Source organism: Anabrus simplex, chromosome 1 (genome assembly GCF_040414725.1).
Source record: "Anabrus simplex isolate iqAnaSimp1 chromosome 1, ASM4041472v1, whole genome shotgun sequence".
Taxonomy (NCBI): domain Eukaryota; kingdom Metazoa; phylum Arthropoda; class Insecta; order Orthoptera; family Tettigoniidae; genus Anabrus; species Anabrus simplex.
The window spans coordinates 1,328,703,060-1,328,722,042 of record NC_090265.1 but is presented as its reverse complement, the minus strand read 5'-3'; the positions used below and the strand labels follow the sequence as shown (position 1 = coordinate 1,328,722,042).

Below are 18,983 nucleotides of genomic sequence, written 5' to 3'. Positions count from 1 at the left end.
AGTAATCATTACATTTTAGCAATCGTTATATTCCAGTAATCATTACATTCTAGCAATCGTTATATTATAGTGATTATATTCTAGCAATCGTTATATTCAAGTAATCATTACATTGTAGAAATTGTTATATTCTAATGATCATTACATTCTAGCAATCGTTATATTCTAGGAACCATTACATTCTAGCAATCGTTATAATTATTCTAGTGATCATTACATACTAGCAATCGTTATATTCTAGTAATAATTACATTCTAGCAATCGTTATAATTATTCCAGTGATCATTACATTCTATCAATTGTTATATTCTAGTAATCATTACATTCTAGCTATCTTTACATTCTAGTAATCATTACATTCCAGCAATCGTTATATTCTAGTAATCATTACATTCTAGCAATCGTTACATTCTAATAATCATTACATTCCAGCAATCGTTACATTCTAGTAATCATTACATTCCAGCAATCGTTACATTCTAGTAATCATTACATTCCAGCAATCGTTATATTCTAGTAATCATTACATTCTAGCAATCGTTATATTCTAGTGATTATATTCTAGCAATCCTGATATTACTGTATAGTAATCAGTATATTCATGCAAATGTTATATTCTAATGATCATTACATTCTAGCAATCGTTATATTCTAGTAATAATTACATTCTAGCAATCGTTATAATTATTCCAGTGATCATTACATTCTATCAATCGTTATATTCTAGTAATCATTACATTCTAGCAATCGTTATATTCTAGTGACTATATTCTAGCAATCCTGATATTACTGTAGAGTAATCATTATATTCATGCAAATGTTATATTCGAATGATCATTACATTCTAGCAATCGTTATATTCTAGTAACAATTACATTCTAGCAATCGTTATAATTATTCCAGTGATCATTACATTCTATCAATCGTTATATTCTATTAATAATTACATTCTAGCAATCGTTATAATTATTCCAGTAATCATTACATTCCAGCAATCGTTATATTCAAGTAATCATTACATTCTAGCAATCGTTATATTCTAGTGATTATATTCTAGCAATCCTGATATTACTGTATAGTAATCATTATATTCATGCAAATGTTATATTCTAATGATCATTACATTCTAGCACTCGTTATAATTATTCCAGTGATCATTACATTCTATCAATCGTTATATTCTAGTGATCATTACATTCTAGTAATCATTATATTCTAGTGATAATTACATTCTAGCGACCATTATATTCCAGTAATCATTCCATTCTAGCAATCGTTATATTCTAGTAATCATTACATTGTAGCAATCGTGATATTATAATGATCATTACATTCCAGCAATCGTTATATTCTAATAATCATTGCATTCTGTCAATCGTTATATTCTAGTAATCGTTACATTCTAGCAATCGTTATATTCTAGTAATCATTACATTCCAGCAATCGTTACATTCTAGTAATCATTAAATTCCAGCAATCGTTATATTCTAATAATCATTACATTCTAGCAATCGTTACATTCTAGGAATCATTACATTGTAGCAATCGTGATATTATAATGATCATTGCATTCCAGCAATCGTTATATTCTAATAATCATTGCATTCTATCAATCGTTATATTCTAGTAATCATTACATTCTAGCAATCGTTATATTCTAGTAATCATTACATTCCAGCAATCGTTACATTCTAGTAATCATTACATTCCAGCAATCGTTATATTCTAATAATCATTACATTCTAGCAATCGTTATATTCTAGTAATCATTGCATTCCAGCAATCGTTATATTATAATAATCATTACATTCTAGCAATCGTTATATTCTAGTAATCATTATATCCTAGCAATCGTTATATTCTAGTAATTATTACGTTGTAGCCATCGTGATATTATAATGATCATTACATTCCAGCAATCGTTATATTCTAATAATCATTACATTCCAGCAATCGTTATATTCTAATAATCATTACATTCTAGCAATCGTTATAATTATTCCAGTGATCATTGCATTCTATCAATCGTTATATTCTAGTAATCATTACATTCTAGCAATCGTTATATTCTAGTAATCATTACATTCCAGCAATCGTTATATTCTAATAATCATTACATTCTAGCAATCGTTATATTCTAGTAATCATTACATTCTAGCAATCGTTATATTCTAGTAATCGAGATACAGTACATCATATGGAATCAGAAACGGGAAAAGGTAAGTTATAATGAAAATAAGTTTTATAGTTCTATTGCTGTATATTAGAATTAGTAGCTTCACCAATGCTGGAAGAGTTACTTTCGTACCTCTCGAGTACTTCCAACGACATCAAACTTATCCCACAAGTTCCATTACTGGTGGGGATAGCCCATTCTCAAAATTGATTACGTGTATTCTTGAAGTGGCTCTGCGGAGCGTCTTTTCCACGAATGTCCGGTTCCATGGCTAGATGGTAAGCGTGCTGAACTTTGGTCCAGAGGGTCCCGGGTTCGATTCCCGACGGGGTTTGAATTTAACCTTAACTAGTTAATTCGAGTGGCTCTGGGGCTGGATGTGTGGCATATTCAGCATTGGAAATTATCCCAGGTAGGGTCCTCATCTTCACAGAATGCAGGCCACCTAATAGGCCGTCTACGAGAAAAAAAAACCGCACCAGGCCTCTCCGGAGGCCATACGCCATTATTATTATTCCCCAAGAGGTTGAGGTTTAGGGATGATACTTCTAAGAACTGACTACTTTGTAAAGTAAACAACAAATTATCTGAAATGCTGAAGGTCACGAACCAAAATAAATATCATCATATTTTTTTTAAAGTCCAAGGAATGGCGTTCATTCTCACTTAGCGATGATAGCCACTTAACTCCTCTGTGACAAAAATCACAAAATGAAGTACCAGGCAAGTGCTGGGGCTGTAGCCTATCTTAATTAAGGCCATGGCCGCTTCCTTCCCAGTTCTAGCGCTTTCCCATCCCTGCGTCGCCAAAAATTTTCGAAGTGTTAGTGCGACATTAAAAGGCTAGAAAAAGAAAAAGGAAAAGAACATTTTTTCTTTGCAATATTTGGTATCATTCCAGACCCAAGCTAAAACAGAAATGTTAGTGATTTCCTTAAGGCTGGCGTTCTGTGAAGCAATTATCATTGTAATTGTACTGATTATACTTGCCGAAAAAGTTATTTTTAATTTCAATGGAGTAAAATATTTCAAAGGTAGCTCTAATTCAGCCCAGTTATTTTCTAATGAATTCTTCCCGTCCGCCTCTGTGGTGTAGTTTTTAGTGTGATTAGCTGCTACCCCTGGAGGCCCGGGTTCGATTCCCGGCTCTGCCACGAAATTTTAAATGTGGTACGAGGGCTGGAACGGGGTCCACTCAGCCTCGGGAGGTCAACTGGGTAGAGGTGGTTTCGATTCCCACCTCAGCCATCCTGGGAGTGGTTTTCCGTGGTTTCCCCACTTCTCCTCCAGGCAAATGCTGGGATGGTGCCTAATTTAAGACCACGGCCGCTTCCTTCCCTCTTTCTTGTCTATCCCTTCCAATCTTCCCATCCCCCAGCAAGGCCCCTGTTCAGCATAGCAGGTGAGGCTGCCTGGGCGATGTAGTGGTCATCCTCCCCAATTGTATCCCCCGACCCAGAGTCTGAAGCTCCAGGACACTGTCCTTGAGGCGGTAGAGGTGGGATCCCTCGCTGAGTCCGGGGGAAAACCCACCCTGGATGATAAACATGTAAATAAGAATAAGAATAAGAATAATAAGAATTTTCCCCACAATGAGTATGGAGTAATTTATACATAGTGTCCTTGAAAATGGTTCCTATATTTACAGAAGAGGCAGCACGCAACAAATGAAGGAAGAAGGGTCCTATATACTGTACATTGATCCCAAACGGAGTATCTTCAGAGTTAGGGTTCGCTTCCACTACTATCAATGATCGCGATGTTCCAAAAATTTACGGAGGTTCTATGTAACAAAAAACGGAATTAGGTTCCTACTAAATCTACTAGCGTGTGGTGTTATGGTCTTATTATGATGGGGCACTGGCTCATTTTCATCGTAGGTCAAGGCGATACCTAACACGGGTCTTCCATGAGCGATGGGTTGGTCGAGGAGAGCCAATATCTTGGCCTTCCCGTTCGCCTGACCTTAATTCTTCAGACTTTTGACTCAGGTGTCATGTAAAGACCATGGTGTATGCGGTATCCATAAGGGATATGTATACACTAAGAGAACGTGTCTTCAATCCGGCAACAGCCAGGGGTGTTCCAATCATTGCGACGTAGGATGGAAGGCTGCATTGCAATGGATGTTGGTCACATCTAGCACATGTTTTCAAAAGTAGATCAAAGAGATGGTAGTGGTAGCGGAAGATATTGGGTTTGCGATCAATGTTTATAGGACCTTTTGCCTCCTCTGTAAAGATTGGAACGTTTTTCAAGGACACGCTGTATATCTCATCAATCCAAAAATTGTAATTGCTATTCTGGAAAACATTACAGAAATGTAATTGATAAACACTAAAACAACATTCTTAAATTTAAGCCTATACTTCATGTCGATTGAGAGCGTACAAAACAAGAACAATTACAAATTACGTAAGCGATGCATCAATGTTATGAATGGTTAATGGCATATATATTTTTTATTCTGAATTTCAAAAAGAATATTTCAAATAATTCTGCCTCGTATAACACGACCATTCGAAGTAATTTCAGATGATTAATCTGGAATTATTTAATAAAAATTTGCCTATCAAAGGATTAAAAAGGAGTAGAGAAGTCTGTGAAAACAAGGTAACTCTAACTTTTGTAACGAAATGTTAGTATTTTCCTTTCTGCAATCTAACAGGTATCCATGAATATCAATAGCACATTGAATCATTTCTTTGGCATCTGTTCCTTTTAGAATAACAGTAGGCTTATTTCCTTAGACATTATAGATTTACAAGGGTAAGAGAAAAACCATACCGCGCCAGATAACTGATATCTGGGAGATATGCGAGTCTTTATCCCAAACACAATCGGATGGGGATCAAACAACGATTAACCTATAAGAGAGTATGAAGCCCACGACAGTGAAGTTACGATAAGGGGATCAAGAGAACAGCCGCAGCATCTCATATAAAAGTGCCACCCTCAAGGACGCGCACGACTTCTTTTGTTCCTCAGGCAGCCAACAGGTGAGTAGCAATATTTACGTATATAATTTCTTGATAAGTGATGAATTAACGATACAAAATAACTGTGCTTATTTCGAGTGTCAGAAATACATCCAAATTCACGAAAGACAAACACATTTTATTCGCTAAAAGCTATTTGCTGGATTTTCGTGATTGAATTTCTAACACGATAGAATAGCTCCTTGACACATTGAGACATAGAAGTCAGTAGTCTGATTTTCATAAAGTTTATTATGAAACCTATTAGAATAGTCCATTTAAACACCATACAGTTCATACTTTGAACTATTATTGAAGTCAATAGCTCCCTCTGTGGATCAGTGGTAGAGTGTTTGCCTGCCGATACCAAGTTGCGGGTTCAAACAGGACAGAGGTAGTCGGATGTTTGAAGGGCGAACAAATTCCATTCGACATTTCGTGTCGCACTGTGTCGTCGGCGTGTAAAAATCACTGGCGATGTGTTTACCCAAAAAAAAATTTAAAAATCTCAGTCGTCGTTCCCCAACAGAGATCCGCTTTATTCTACCTAGGGTAAAACAGAACGTCGACATTGACGCACAGGTAACTTAAATGGCGTCAAAATCAAATGCCTGCACAGGGTAGCTGAGTTCATAGGAACAGTGGCGTAGATACGATATTTCCCTGTGGGATTAATAATAGTTACAATCATAAAACAAAGTTTAAATGAATGTAGAGGCTTGCCTGTAGAAAAAACACTGGAACTCGCTGTACACTTGACAAAATGATCTATTAGTGGAGGACAAAGTTACATCGCATCATCATTTAAGTGAGGGAAAAAGTATGCAATGGGAAAACAGTTATACAGGCATCCGAAACGCAACCCACTGTTCCACAATTGAGTTCAATCAATCAATACTGACCTGCATTTAGGGCAGTCGCCCAGGTGGCAGATTCCCTATCTGTTGTTTGCCTAGCCATTTCTTAAATGATTTCAATGACATGGGAAATTTATTGAACATCTCCTTTAGTAAGTTATTCCAATTCCTAATTCCCCTTCCTATAAATGCATATTCTTTATTACTGTATTACTGCATTGCCGGTGATTTATATATTAGTGAATTCATTTGGTAAAAACCACGACAATGTAGCGTAACAGAAGTGCACAATTCTATCAAGTTCAACAGCAATAACAATCTTGAGATTCAATCACTTAATGGGATAGAATAAATTTGTTACTTTCGTTGGCCTGTCTCAATCTCATCCTTGGCTTTGACAGTGTGACAGTGACCGAGGTATAAGTGATGCTAGTAATACCATTCCTTATGCAGCCAGTCCCTCTTATGAATGGTGTGAAAATATCGCTCATAGGGTCGGTTGGTGTATGCATTTCAGTGGGCTTGGCAGACTGATATGTAATAGCAACTTCTGGCTCGGCGAGGAAAGCAACGGGAAACTACCTTACTTCTCATTTCTCTAGTATGCCTCTTCAGTGACGCCTAGGCTATTATGACAGCCTTTGGCGGAGCTGTGGAGGTTCAAACCAGCCTTCGGGCTGAATATCCAACACACATACAACATGACTTAGATATACTGTACAAAGTAAAACGCATTCCTTTCAAAGCGTAAGAAATTTCAAAATCAACTCAATTCCTCTTCTTTTCTGAGCAAGTTAATCTATCACTTTGGCAGCTGACAGAGTAACGTCCTCATGCATAGACAATATGGCAATGCCATTTAGTCTTGTCTGAGAGGTTCGTGGCGTGGGTTACTGTTGTCACGTCCTAGTTTGTGACCCACGGACAACAGCTGAGTGGCCTAGTAAGTAGTCATGAGAGTCGAGATACCAATTGCTATGGAATGGGAGTGGACACCTTGGACATATTTTGAGTCATGACCCTCCTTGTGCTCAGGCGGCTAGGACTATACAACCCGATAGAATAGAGATCCTCACTGGAACTACGTGTAAGTTCATCCTGCTTCATAGAATGTTCACCGAGAACGCTCAGAACGTTTTAAGCAAGCCTCGTACCTATGAGAGTAATGGAGTCCTACTCCCTTTTAACGGGCGAGGGACTCCCCGGAAACAACTTGAAGAACAAAATGGAATTCGATGGGGAGCTATAAATATTAATGAGGCTTATGGAAGAGAGAGAGTAGAACTGACTGAGTCAGCAAAAAAAAAACAAACATAGGAGTAAATGGTATTCGCGTAAGGAAGATGACGAGGAAGTTAGGATATAATAAAGTGAACTTGACGGGTGTTGGAAAGGGAAGGAAAGAGTGTGGGGTAGGACTGTTCATCAGCAATACTACTGCACGGAACATAGTTTCTGTTAGGCACGTAAATGAGTGAGATGTGGTTAGATTTACAGTTGGAGGAATTAGGACGAGAATTGTCTCAGTGTATTCACCATGTGAGGATGTAGATGAGGATGAAGTTGACAAGTTTTATGAATTGAGTGACATCGTAGTCAGGTCAACATCAAGGATAGGGTAGTGCTAACTTGCGATTTCAATGCGAGAGTTGAAAATAGAACTGCAGGATACGAAAAGGTGATTGGTAAATGTGGGAAAGATATAGAAGCTAATAGGAATGGGAGGCGTTTGCTGGTCATCTGTATTAGTATGGGATTAGAATAGTTATAAATACATTCTTCAAGCACAAGGCTATTTACCGCTGCACATGGGAGGGTCGGGGCACCAGACCCACAATAGACTATATCTAAACCGACTTTGAATTCAGGAAATCTCTTAGGAATGTGTAGGTATTCCGACGATTTTTCGATGATACCGACCACTATCTTATCCGTAGAGAACTAAGTCTCTAGAGGGATAGAGAAAGTGAAATCATCTGTCTGCAGACGAATAATGGTAGGAAATCTCCAGGACGAGGTAATTAGACATAAGCACATGGATATGATTAGTGAACATTTACAAACAATGGACAGTGAGCAGGTCGAGGATATATATATATTTCCTATTGGCTTTACGTCGCCCCGACACAGATAGGTCTTACGGCGACGATGGGACAGGAAAGGCCTAGGAAGTGCAAGTAAGCGACCGTGGCCTTAATTAAGGTACAGTCCCAGCATTTGTCTGGTGTGAAAATGGGAAACCACGGAAAACCATCTTCAGGGCTGCCGACAATGGGGTTCGAACCCACTATCTCCTGAATACTGGATACTGGCCGCACTTAAGCGACTCCAGCTATCGAGCTCGGTCCAGGATATATAAAGAGAATGGGTGGCATACAGGGATGCTTTAGTAGAAACAGGAACAACTGTGTGTAAACACGGGAAAAGCGAATACCTGGGTGGAATGATGAAGTGCAGCCTGTAAACATAAAAAGAAGGCTTATCAGAAATAGCTCTAAACAAGGGCCAATGCAGACAAGGAACTGTACGTAGATGAAATAAACAGAGCGAAGCAAATAGTTGTTGAATATAAGAACAAAACGCCGGAAGATTTTGGTAATCGCCTGGAAAGGCTAGGTCAAACAGCAGGAAAACCTTTCTGGACAGTAATAAAGAATCTCAAAAAGGGAAGGAGAAATGAAATTAATAGCGTTTTGGGTAAATCAGGTGAACTCATAATATATCCCAGGAAATCACTGGACAGGTAGAAGGAATATTTTGAAAATCTTCTCAACGTGAAAGGAAATCTCTCTGGTGACGTCGCGAACAACCAAGCTCTTGGCCATGAGGACAATGATGTTGGTGAAATTACATTTGATGAAGCGGAAAGGATGGTAAATAAACTCCATTGTCATAAAGTCGGAGACATAGATGAAATTAGACCTGAAATGGTGATATATATTGGGAAGGCAGGTACGAAATAGCTTCATAGAGTAATAAGATTAGCATGGAGTGTTGGTAACCTTCTAAATGGCCAAAACAATAATTTCACCTATCTATTAGGAAGGGAACAGGAAGGATTGCAACAACTATCGAGGTATCTCATTGATCAGTATACTAGACAAGGTGTTTACTGGCATTTTGGAAGGGAGGGTGCGATCAGTGGTTGAGAATAAGTTGGATGAAAAGCAGTGTGGTTTCAGACCATAGAGAGACCGTCAGGATCAAATTTCAGTTTGCGCCAAGTAACTGAAAATGCTACGAGAGGAATAGACAGTTTAATTATGTTTCATAGTTCCAGAGAAGGCATATGACCGAGTACCGAGGGAAAGGATGTTCGCCGTATTGGGACTAGGAGTAGATTACTGAAATCAATCAAAGGCATTTATGTTGAAAATTGAGAACTGATAATGTAATGAGTTCTTGGCTCAAGTCACTTCGAGGGGTTAGACAAGGCTGTAATACTTCACCTTTGTTGATCATAGTTAAGAGAGATCATCTGCTTAAAAGTGTGAAGTGGCAGGGAGGGATTCAGTTAGGAGAAAATGTTGGCCTATGCTGACAACTTGGTATTAATGGCAGTGTCGAATGCCTGCAGTCTAATACCGTGGAACTTGAAAATAGTTCAATGAGTATGGAATGAAAATTAGCCTTTCCAAGACTAAATCAATTGCTGCCAGTGGGTAGGAAAGTCAAAATAACTGAAAGTCAGATTGGTGATACAAAGCTGGAACTGGTAGATAATTTCAAGTATTTAGGATGTGTGTTCTCCCAGGGTGGTAATTTAGTGAGATTGAATCAAGGTGCAGTAAAGCTAATCCAGTGAGCTCAGTGATGCGATCAAAGTATTCCGTAAGAAGGAAGTCAGCTCCCGGACGAAATCATCCTTACATCGGTCTGTTTTCAGACCAACTTTTTTTTACGGGAGTGAAAGCTGGGTGGACTCAGGATATCTTATTCGTAAGTTAAAAGTAAGAGTCATGAAAGTAATGAGAATCATTGCTGGTACAAACAGGAGGAACAATGGTAGGAGAGTACTTGGAATAAGGAGATAAGGGATAAATTAGGAATGCACTCGATGGATGAAGCTGTACGCATAAACGGGCTTCGTTGGTGGGATCATGTGAGGTGAATGGAGGATGATAGGTTACTTAGAAGAATAATGGACTCTGTTATGGAAGGTAAGAGAAGTAGAGGGAGACAAAGGCGACGATGGTTAGACTGAGTTTAGAACGATTTAAAGATAAAAGGAATAGAACTAAGCGAGGACACAGAACTAGTTACAAATAGAGGATTGTGGCTGTGGTTTGTAAATTCACAGAGGCTAGCAGACCGAACGCTGAAAGGCAAAACAATCTATAAAGAAGATATATGTATGTATCGGAGAATGAATATCGCAAATAGGTCCTTAACCTTTTCACACATGAAAATTATCATTCTGGTGTATATGTTGAAACTGGTATTGTGCACAATAGTTGCAACAGTTTCGAAATGTTGGGATGAATTTCAGGAATACACTGCTGAAAGGCCACAGTGGAGTTCTGGAAACTACGTTCGTCATGGCCAGTCTAGATTTCCATAAACGCAACTCTGTAAATGAATGTTCAGTCATTTAGGGCAGTAACCCAGGTTAGCAGATTCCCTATCAATTGTTAAACATTGTTTTAAAAATCTTCAAATATTGAAACTGTATCGAAACGATAAACCTTTTTCCTACAAATAATATTCGTCCCACGTTTTCCTCTTGAATTCCATTTTTATCTACATATTTTGATCTTTCCTAATTTTTAAAATACTACTCAGTCTTATTCGTTTACTAAAGTCATTCCTCGCCATCTCTCCACTGACAGCTCAGAACATATCGCTTAGTCCAGCAGCCCGCATCCCGAGTCTTTTTATTTCTAGCGGCTTTACGTCTTACCGGCACAGATTGGTTTTATGGCGACGATGGGGTAGGAAAGGTCTAGGAGTTGGAATGAAGCGGCCGTGGCCTTAATTAAGTTACAGCCCTAGCATTTGCCTGGTGTGAAAATGGGAAACTACGGAAAACCATCTTCAGGGCTGCCGACAGTGGGATTCGAACCCACTATCTCCCGGATGCAAGCTCACACCTGCGCGCCCCTAATCGCACTGCCAACTCGCCCGGTCCTCCCGAGTCTTGCCAGCCCAAACTTTGCAACATTTTCGTAACGCTGTTCTTATGTCGGAAATCACTCAGAACAAATCGAGCTACTTTTCTTCGGATTTCTTTTACTTCTCGATTCAAGTAATCCTGGTGAGGGTCCAATACCCTGGAACCAGTGACGTGCATGCCTTCTCCTTTACATCCTTACTACAAACGCAAATTACCCTCATAACCATGCGAAGAGATCTGTAAACTTCATTTACAATCCCATTTATGTGATCACCTCAATTAGGGTCTTAACACCTAGGTAATTACGATGATCCCCATGAGGAACTTTCACCCTAAAAACGCAGTAATTAAAATTTCTTTATGAAACTCGCAACTTCACTTTTCACCCCCATTTGTCAACATACCAGTGCCTGCTGTCCATTTCACGACATTGTCGGGGACTTCTTTCAGTCACTCACTATCTTGTATCTTATTTATTACTCTGTATAGTATAAAATCGTTCAGATAAAGTCTTATTTCTGATTACAGTTCTTTACTCATCTTATTTATTACTCTGTATAGTATAAAATCGTTCAGATAAAGTCTTATTTCTGATTACAGTTCTTCACTCATCTTATTTATTACTCTGTATAGTATAAAATCGTTCAGATAAAGCCTTATTTCTGATTACAGTTCTTCACTCATCTTATTTATTACTCTGTATAGTATAAAATCGTTCAGATAAAGCCTTATTTCTGATTACAGTTCTTTACTCATCTTATTTATTACTCTGTATAGTATAAAATCGTTCAGATAAAGTCTTATTTCTGATTACAGTTCTTTACTCATCTTATTTATTACTCAGTATAGTATAAAATCGTTCAGATAAAGCCTTATTTCTGATTACAGTTCTTTACTCATCTTATTTATTACTCTGTATAGTATAAAATCGTTCAGATAAAGCCTTATTTCTGATTACAGTTCTTCACTCATCTTATTTATTACTCTGTATAGTATAAAATCGTTCAGATAAAGTCTTATTTCTGATTACAGTTCTTCACTCATCTTATTTATTACTCTGTATAGTATAAAATCGTTCAGATAAAGTCTTATTTCTGATTACAGTTCTTCACTCATCTTATTTATTACTCTGTATAGTATAAAATCGTTCAGATAAAGCCTTATTTCTGATTACAGTTCTTCACTCATCTTATTTATTACTCTGTATAGTATAAAATCGTTCAGATAAAGCCTTATTTCTGATTACAGTTCTTCACTCATCTTATTTATTACTCTGTATAGTATAAAATCGTTCAGATAAAGCCTTATTTCTGATTACAGTTCTTCACTCATCTTATTTATTACTCTGTATAGTATAAAATCGTTCAGATAAAGTCTTATTTCTGATTACAGTTCTTCACTCATCTTATTTATTACTCTGTATAGTATAAAATCGTTCAGATAAAGCCTTATTTCTGATTACAGTTCTTCACTCATCTTATTTATTACTCTGTATAGTATAAAATCGTTCAGATAAAGCCTTATTTCTGATTACAGTTCTTCACTCATCTTATTTATTACTCTGTATAGTATAAAATCGTTCAGATAAAGCCTTATTTCTGATTACAGTTCTTCACTCATCTTATTTATTACTCTGTATAGTATAAAATCGTTCAGATAAAGTCTTATTTCTGATTACAGTTCTTCACTCATCTTATTTATTACTCTGTATAGTATAAAATCGTTCAGATAAAGTCTTATTTCTGATTACAGTTCTTCACTCATCTTATTTATTACTCTGTATAGTATAAAATCGTTCAGATAAAGCCTTATTTCTGATTACAGTTCTTCACTCATCTTATTTATTACTCTGTATAGTATAAAATCGTTCAGATAAAGTCTTATTTCTGATTACAGTTCTTCACTCATCTTATTTATTACTCTGTATAGTATAAAATCGTTCAGATAAAGCCTTATTTCTGATTACAGTTCTTCACTCATCTTATTTATTACTCTGTATAGTATAAAATCGTTCAGATAAAGCCTTATTTCTGATTACAGTTCTTCACTCATCTTATTTATTACTCTGTATAGTATAAAATCGTTCAGATAAAGCCTTATTTCTGATTACAGTTCTTCACTCATCTTATTTATTACTCTGTATAGTATAAAATCGTTCAGATAAAGCCTTATTTCTGATTACAGTTCTTCACTCATCTTATTTATTACTCTGTATAGTATAAAATCGTTCAGATAAAGCCTTATTTCTGATTACAGTTCTTCACTCATCTTATTTATTACTCTGTATAGTATAAAATCGTTCAGATAAAGCCTTATTTCTGATTACAGTTCTTTACTCATCTTATTTATTACTCTGTATAGTATAAAATCGTTCAGATAAAGCCTTATTTCTGATTACAGTTCTTTACTCATCTTATTTATTACTCTGTATAGTATAAAATCGTTCAGATAAAGCCTTATTTCTGATTACAGTTCTTTACTCATCTTATTTATTACTCTGTATAGTATAAAATCGTTCAGATAAAGCCTTATTTCTGATTACAGTTCTTTACTCATCTTATTTATTACTCTGTATAGTATAAAATCGTTCAGATAAAGCCTTATTTCTGATTACAGTTCTTTACTCATCTTATTTATTACTCTGTATAGTATAAAATCGTTCAGATAAAGCCTTATTTCTGATTACAGTTCTTTACTCATCTTATTTATTACTCTGTATAGTATAAAATCGTTCAGATAAAGCCTTATTTCTGATTACAGTTCTTTACTCATCTTATTTATTACTCTGTATAGTATAAAATCGTTCAGATAGAGCCTTATTTCTGATTACAGTTCTTTACTCATCTTATTTATTACTCTGTATAGTATAAAATCGTTCAGATAAAGCCTTATTTCTGATTACAGTTCTTTACTCATCTTATTTATTACTCTGTATAGTATAAAATCGTTCAGATAAAGTCTTATTTCTGATTACAGTTCTTTACTCATCTTATTTATTACTCTGTATAGTATAAAATCGTTCAGATAAAGCCTTATTTCTGATTACAGTTCTTTACTCATCTTATTTATTACTCTGTATAGTATAAAATCGTTCAGATAAAGCCTTATTTCTGATTACAGTTCTTTACTCATCTTATTTATTACTCTGTATAGTATAAAATCGTTCAGATAAAGCCTTATTTCTGATTACAGTTCTTTACTCATCTTATTTATTACTCTGTATAGTATAAAATCGTTCAGATAAAGCCTTATTTCTGATTACAGTTCTTTACTCATCTTATTTATTACTCTGTATAGTATAAAATCGTTCAGATAAAGCCTTATTTCTGATTACAGTTCTTTACTCATATAATTTATATATAAGAAAATATAAAGGTCCAATAATACTGCCTTGAGCCTTAGATAGGTCAATCGCGATGCAGGCCATTTGACCTACCGAATGTAAAATACCTGCTATACCTTGTTGGAATCGTACACGTTTACCTTCAGTGGAGTAACTTTTCCTGAACCGTAAGTGCCCTCTATCAAATCAGTTAGTAATTTCGCAAACATGTTTAATATAACCATAACCAATGCATTCCCAAAGCTTACATGCAACATATGCCAAGCTTACTGGCCTATAATTATCGGATTTATGTTTATCACTCTTTCCTCTATACACACAGCGTTCTCTCCATACATTTAATATAGCTGCTTGATCCAAATAGTAATCAGATAAATACTTCAGATATGGTACTATATCCCAACCCATTGCCTTTGGTATATCCCCAGAAATGTTATCAATTCTAGCTACTTTTCTAGTTTTCAATTGTCGTGCCTTTTTTAAATAAATTTCTTTGTTATCGTATGTAAATTTGAGTACTTTGTTAGCATTAGTCACCTTCTATAACTGGACATTATCTTCATAACCAACAATCTTTACATACTGCTGACTGAATACTTCCGTCTTCTGTAAATCCTCACATATACACCGACCGAGCTCGATAGCTGCAGTCGCTTAAGTGCGGCCAGTATCCAGTAATCGGGAGATAGTGGGTTCGAGCCCCACTGTCGGCAGCCCTGAAGATGGTTTTCCGTGGTTTCCCATTTTCACACCAGGCAAATGCCGGGGCTGTACCTTAATTAAGGCCACAGCCGCTTCCTTCCACTTCCTAGGCCTTTCCTATTCCATCGTCGCAATAAGACATATCTGTGTCGGCGCGACGTTAAGCAAAATAGCAAAAAGCACATATACACTTCCCTTGTTCATTAACGACGCGTGGAATGTCCTTCTTGGAACCTATTTCTGCCTAAAGTACCTTTACATACCCTTCCGTTTTTCACTAAAAGTTGTATGACTGCCATTTATGTTTGTCGTCATGTCATCTTTAGTTGACTTCTTCGCTAGATTCAAATTCCTTGTAAGTTCCTTCAATTTCTCCTTACTTTCACAACTATTTGTAACTCCTTTTTTTTTTCTGGAGATGTTGTTTTTGAAATTTCGCATTAAAAATATAAAAACTAACATCGTGTTTAGAAATGCATGGAAAATTCTTTGGAATGAACTACTGTCAACAAACTTGCACTCCTCGCGTAGTACAGATCGCAGGGGTCAATAGACTACCTGTTACAGATAGAGAATTTCGCTTAGTGGCGTCTTATCTTTGAGGTTACTGTTGCTGTGCGAACAGGGAAGTGAGTGTGGTGAAAAATGTAGAAAAAGCGACCATATGATACTTTCATCTTTCGGCTTTTAAGGAAATATTCACTCTATTATTCACACTCTATTATTTAGGAAAATATAAGTAGCCTTATTTCCTGCTGTATTTTAGTGAACAAGGTGGCTTTTATACCCAAAAGTAGGTTACTTTCATAAGTTCTCAAAATGTTTAAAAAATTATAACTATAAACACTTCAACGAATCTTTTTCGTAAGTTGTTCATCAATACGAATAAAAAAGAAAGCATACCAACCTGTACCATAAATGTAGGTCCAAGAGTTCATTAACTGATTTTAGCTGGTGGTCTTAAATTTTGTTAGGTACTGTAGTTAAGTACATGCCTTTACTGATAACAGGCTTGTAGATAAATTTGACTTTCGAAGAAAGCAAGTAACAATATTGATACTTGGTACGGTTGTAGAGTGACATGCGTGCTTCAGTTGACCTCCACCCAACGTGGAGCGCACTGCTAAAGTTTAGAATGGGGTTACGAGAAGGTGCTTTCATGAAATACGGAAAATGTACGTAGGTAAGAAAAATGAATAGAACTGGCAAATTAAGTTAATGGAAAAATGGCATCCTGTATAAATTTGTATTCTTTTTTTATGAAATCAATTTCATTTCAAAAACGTTGTCAACTGTCCTCGTGCAAAATGGTAAGGCATCCGTCCGGCTGCCGACAGTGGGATTCGAACCCGCGATCTCCAGAATGCAAGCTCATAATTGCATGGTCCATACAAAGGAGCATCTCGCTCGGTACCGAGAATATTATTATTATTATTATTATTATTATTATTATTATTATTATTATTATTATTATTATTATTATTATTATTTATGCCTTTGCTGGCAAGACCTAGTGTTTACATGCACTGTCTTCTGGTGTGGGCTAGAACGAATTTGTTGCTTTCATTCACATGTGTCAGGCTCATGGCCTTGACAACATGAAAGTGACCGAGGTATGAGTGATGCTAGTAATGTCATTTCTTATGCAGCCAGTCCCTGTTGTGAATGGTGTGAAAATGTTGCTCATAAGATTGGTTGGTCCGGCATTTTATTGGGCTTGGCAGACTGATATGTAATAGCAAACTTCGGGCTCGGTGAGGAAAGCAACGGGAAACTACCTCATTCCTCATTTTCCTAGAACCGGACGAGTTGGCCGTGCAGTTAGGGCCGCACAGCTGTGAGCTTGCATCAGGGAGATAGTGGGTTCGAACCCCACTGTCGGCAGCCCTGAAGATGGTTTTCCGTGGTTTCCCATTTTCATACCGGGCAAATGCGGGGGCTGTACCTTTATTAAGGCCACGGCCGATTCCTTCCCACTCCTAGGCCTTTCCTATCCCATCGTCGCCGTAAGACGTATTTGTGTCGGCGCGACGTAAAGCAAGTTGTTAAAAAGAAGCCGTAGTATGCTTCTTCAGTGACGCCTGGCCCACCTATGACGGCCGATGGCGGAGTTGTTCAGGTCCAAACCAGCCCCCGGGCTGAGCACTCAACATATAAACATTATTATTTTTATTGTTATTATTATTATTGAGGATATTGTTGGTCATTTTTATTTTCTATAAAGTGTGATGCAAACATGGTGCTGGGCGTCAGCGTAGTACCTTCCGTCTAGTAGCCTCGGGTTCGTTTCCTGACTCTGACACGAAATTTCGTATATTTGAGGTTATCTACGGTGAAACGGAATGGTGAACATTTAAATAAAACTAGGGAAATTAATCAGTCCTAGGTTGGAATCTTCTCGTGAAATATTATTTAATGTCAGGAGGGGCATCCAGTCTTAAATCTCCGGCCAAAACCTCAAATAAGCCAGGTGGCTCGAGCGACCCCAGATGTACTTGTAATACACTGAAGAATGTTACTTGGGAAAATAATATTTCTAATTGTCAGAAACTTGTATATATATATGATGTCTCGCTGCTCTTTTATTGGACTAACCACTTCCAACAACCCAATCATTGACATACTCGTGCGCTCACATACTTCATTTCACTCTACTAGTCTGTCATTCTCTCACACACTCAAAGACACATGCAGCATTTCTGATTTTCTTTCTTTAAGTGCAATTGAATTTCTGGAGGAGACAAGCTCTATGCATCCCCTGACAGTGAATTCCATGTCTCTGCAAAAGTATCACCGGAAGAAGCGGTAGAGCCATGAAAAGCTCCAAAATAAAACTTCCAAAGTATGGAAACCAAAAACCGTCAGAGTTAGGAAAGGACATCAGTTGGCTTGTCGAGGTTGTTGGAACTGGTTAGTCCAATAAAAGAGAGAATGCAAGAACAGCGGAAAATCACATATATATATATATATACACGTTTCTGAGCCTCCGTGGCTCAGACGGCAGTGCGTCGGCCTCTCACCGCTGGATACCGTGGTTCAAATCCCGGTCGTTCCATGTGAGATTTGTGCTGGACAGAGCGGAGGGGGGACAGGTTTTCCTCCGGGTACTCCGGTTTTCCCTGTCATCTTTCTTTCCAGCAATACTCTCCATTCTCATTTCATAGCATCTATTAGTCATTAATAGAGAGGGGAATTATAGGCACGAATAGGTTAGAATGCAAATGTATTTGAACAAGGCGCAAGTGTATGTTACCCGCATGACGGTTCTGCGGTGAGATTTGCATAAATATTATCGATCTGAATTATCAGAACCCCTAAAATTTATGCAACTCCCCGACATATCTGTAGAGCGGCTAGTTTTCACTTGCGCCTTGTTCAAATACGTTTGCATTCTAACCTATTCGTGCCTATAATTCCCATCTCTAGTCATTAATAAATCACTTTGGGAGTGGCGACCCCATCGTACTAATAGCCTATATCTGCTTCATTCATTCCATCCCTGACCCGGTCAATGACTGAAAAACAGGCTGTAGGTTTTCATACAAGTTTCTAACAATTATAAATATATTATTATTTTCCTAAATAAGATTCTTCAGCTTATTACAAGTACATCTGGGGTCGCTCGAGCTCAGTGTCCCTGGAGAGCAGTACACTTCCGTCTAGTGTGATATGGGTGTTTTCAGGAACGTTTTATCTTCTGGGAATTAACCAGGTAGCGATGTACACGTGCGTAGTTCACACCTTATCTAACAGGGAGTCACGTGTCGTAAGTGGTGCAAGTATAGTGCGTGTAACCATACGATAGCTTTATCTT

At 37.2% G+C, this 18,983-nt stretch overlaps 1 protein-coding gene across 1 annotated transcript in view; it reads left to right on the top strand.

Moving 5' to 3' along the window:
- Positions 1–5,101: 5,101 nt before the first annotated feature.
- LOC136878619 (aminopeptidase N) overlaps positions 5,102–18,983 on the top strand; it is a 146,403-nt gene continuing 132,521 nt past the window's right edge. Inside the window, exon 1 of the mRNA XM_067152095.2 lies at positions 5,102–5,175. The gene's annotated coding sequence lies outside the window, so the exon portion shown is untranslated. The remainder of the gene's footprint in view (positions 5,176–18,983) is intronic.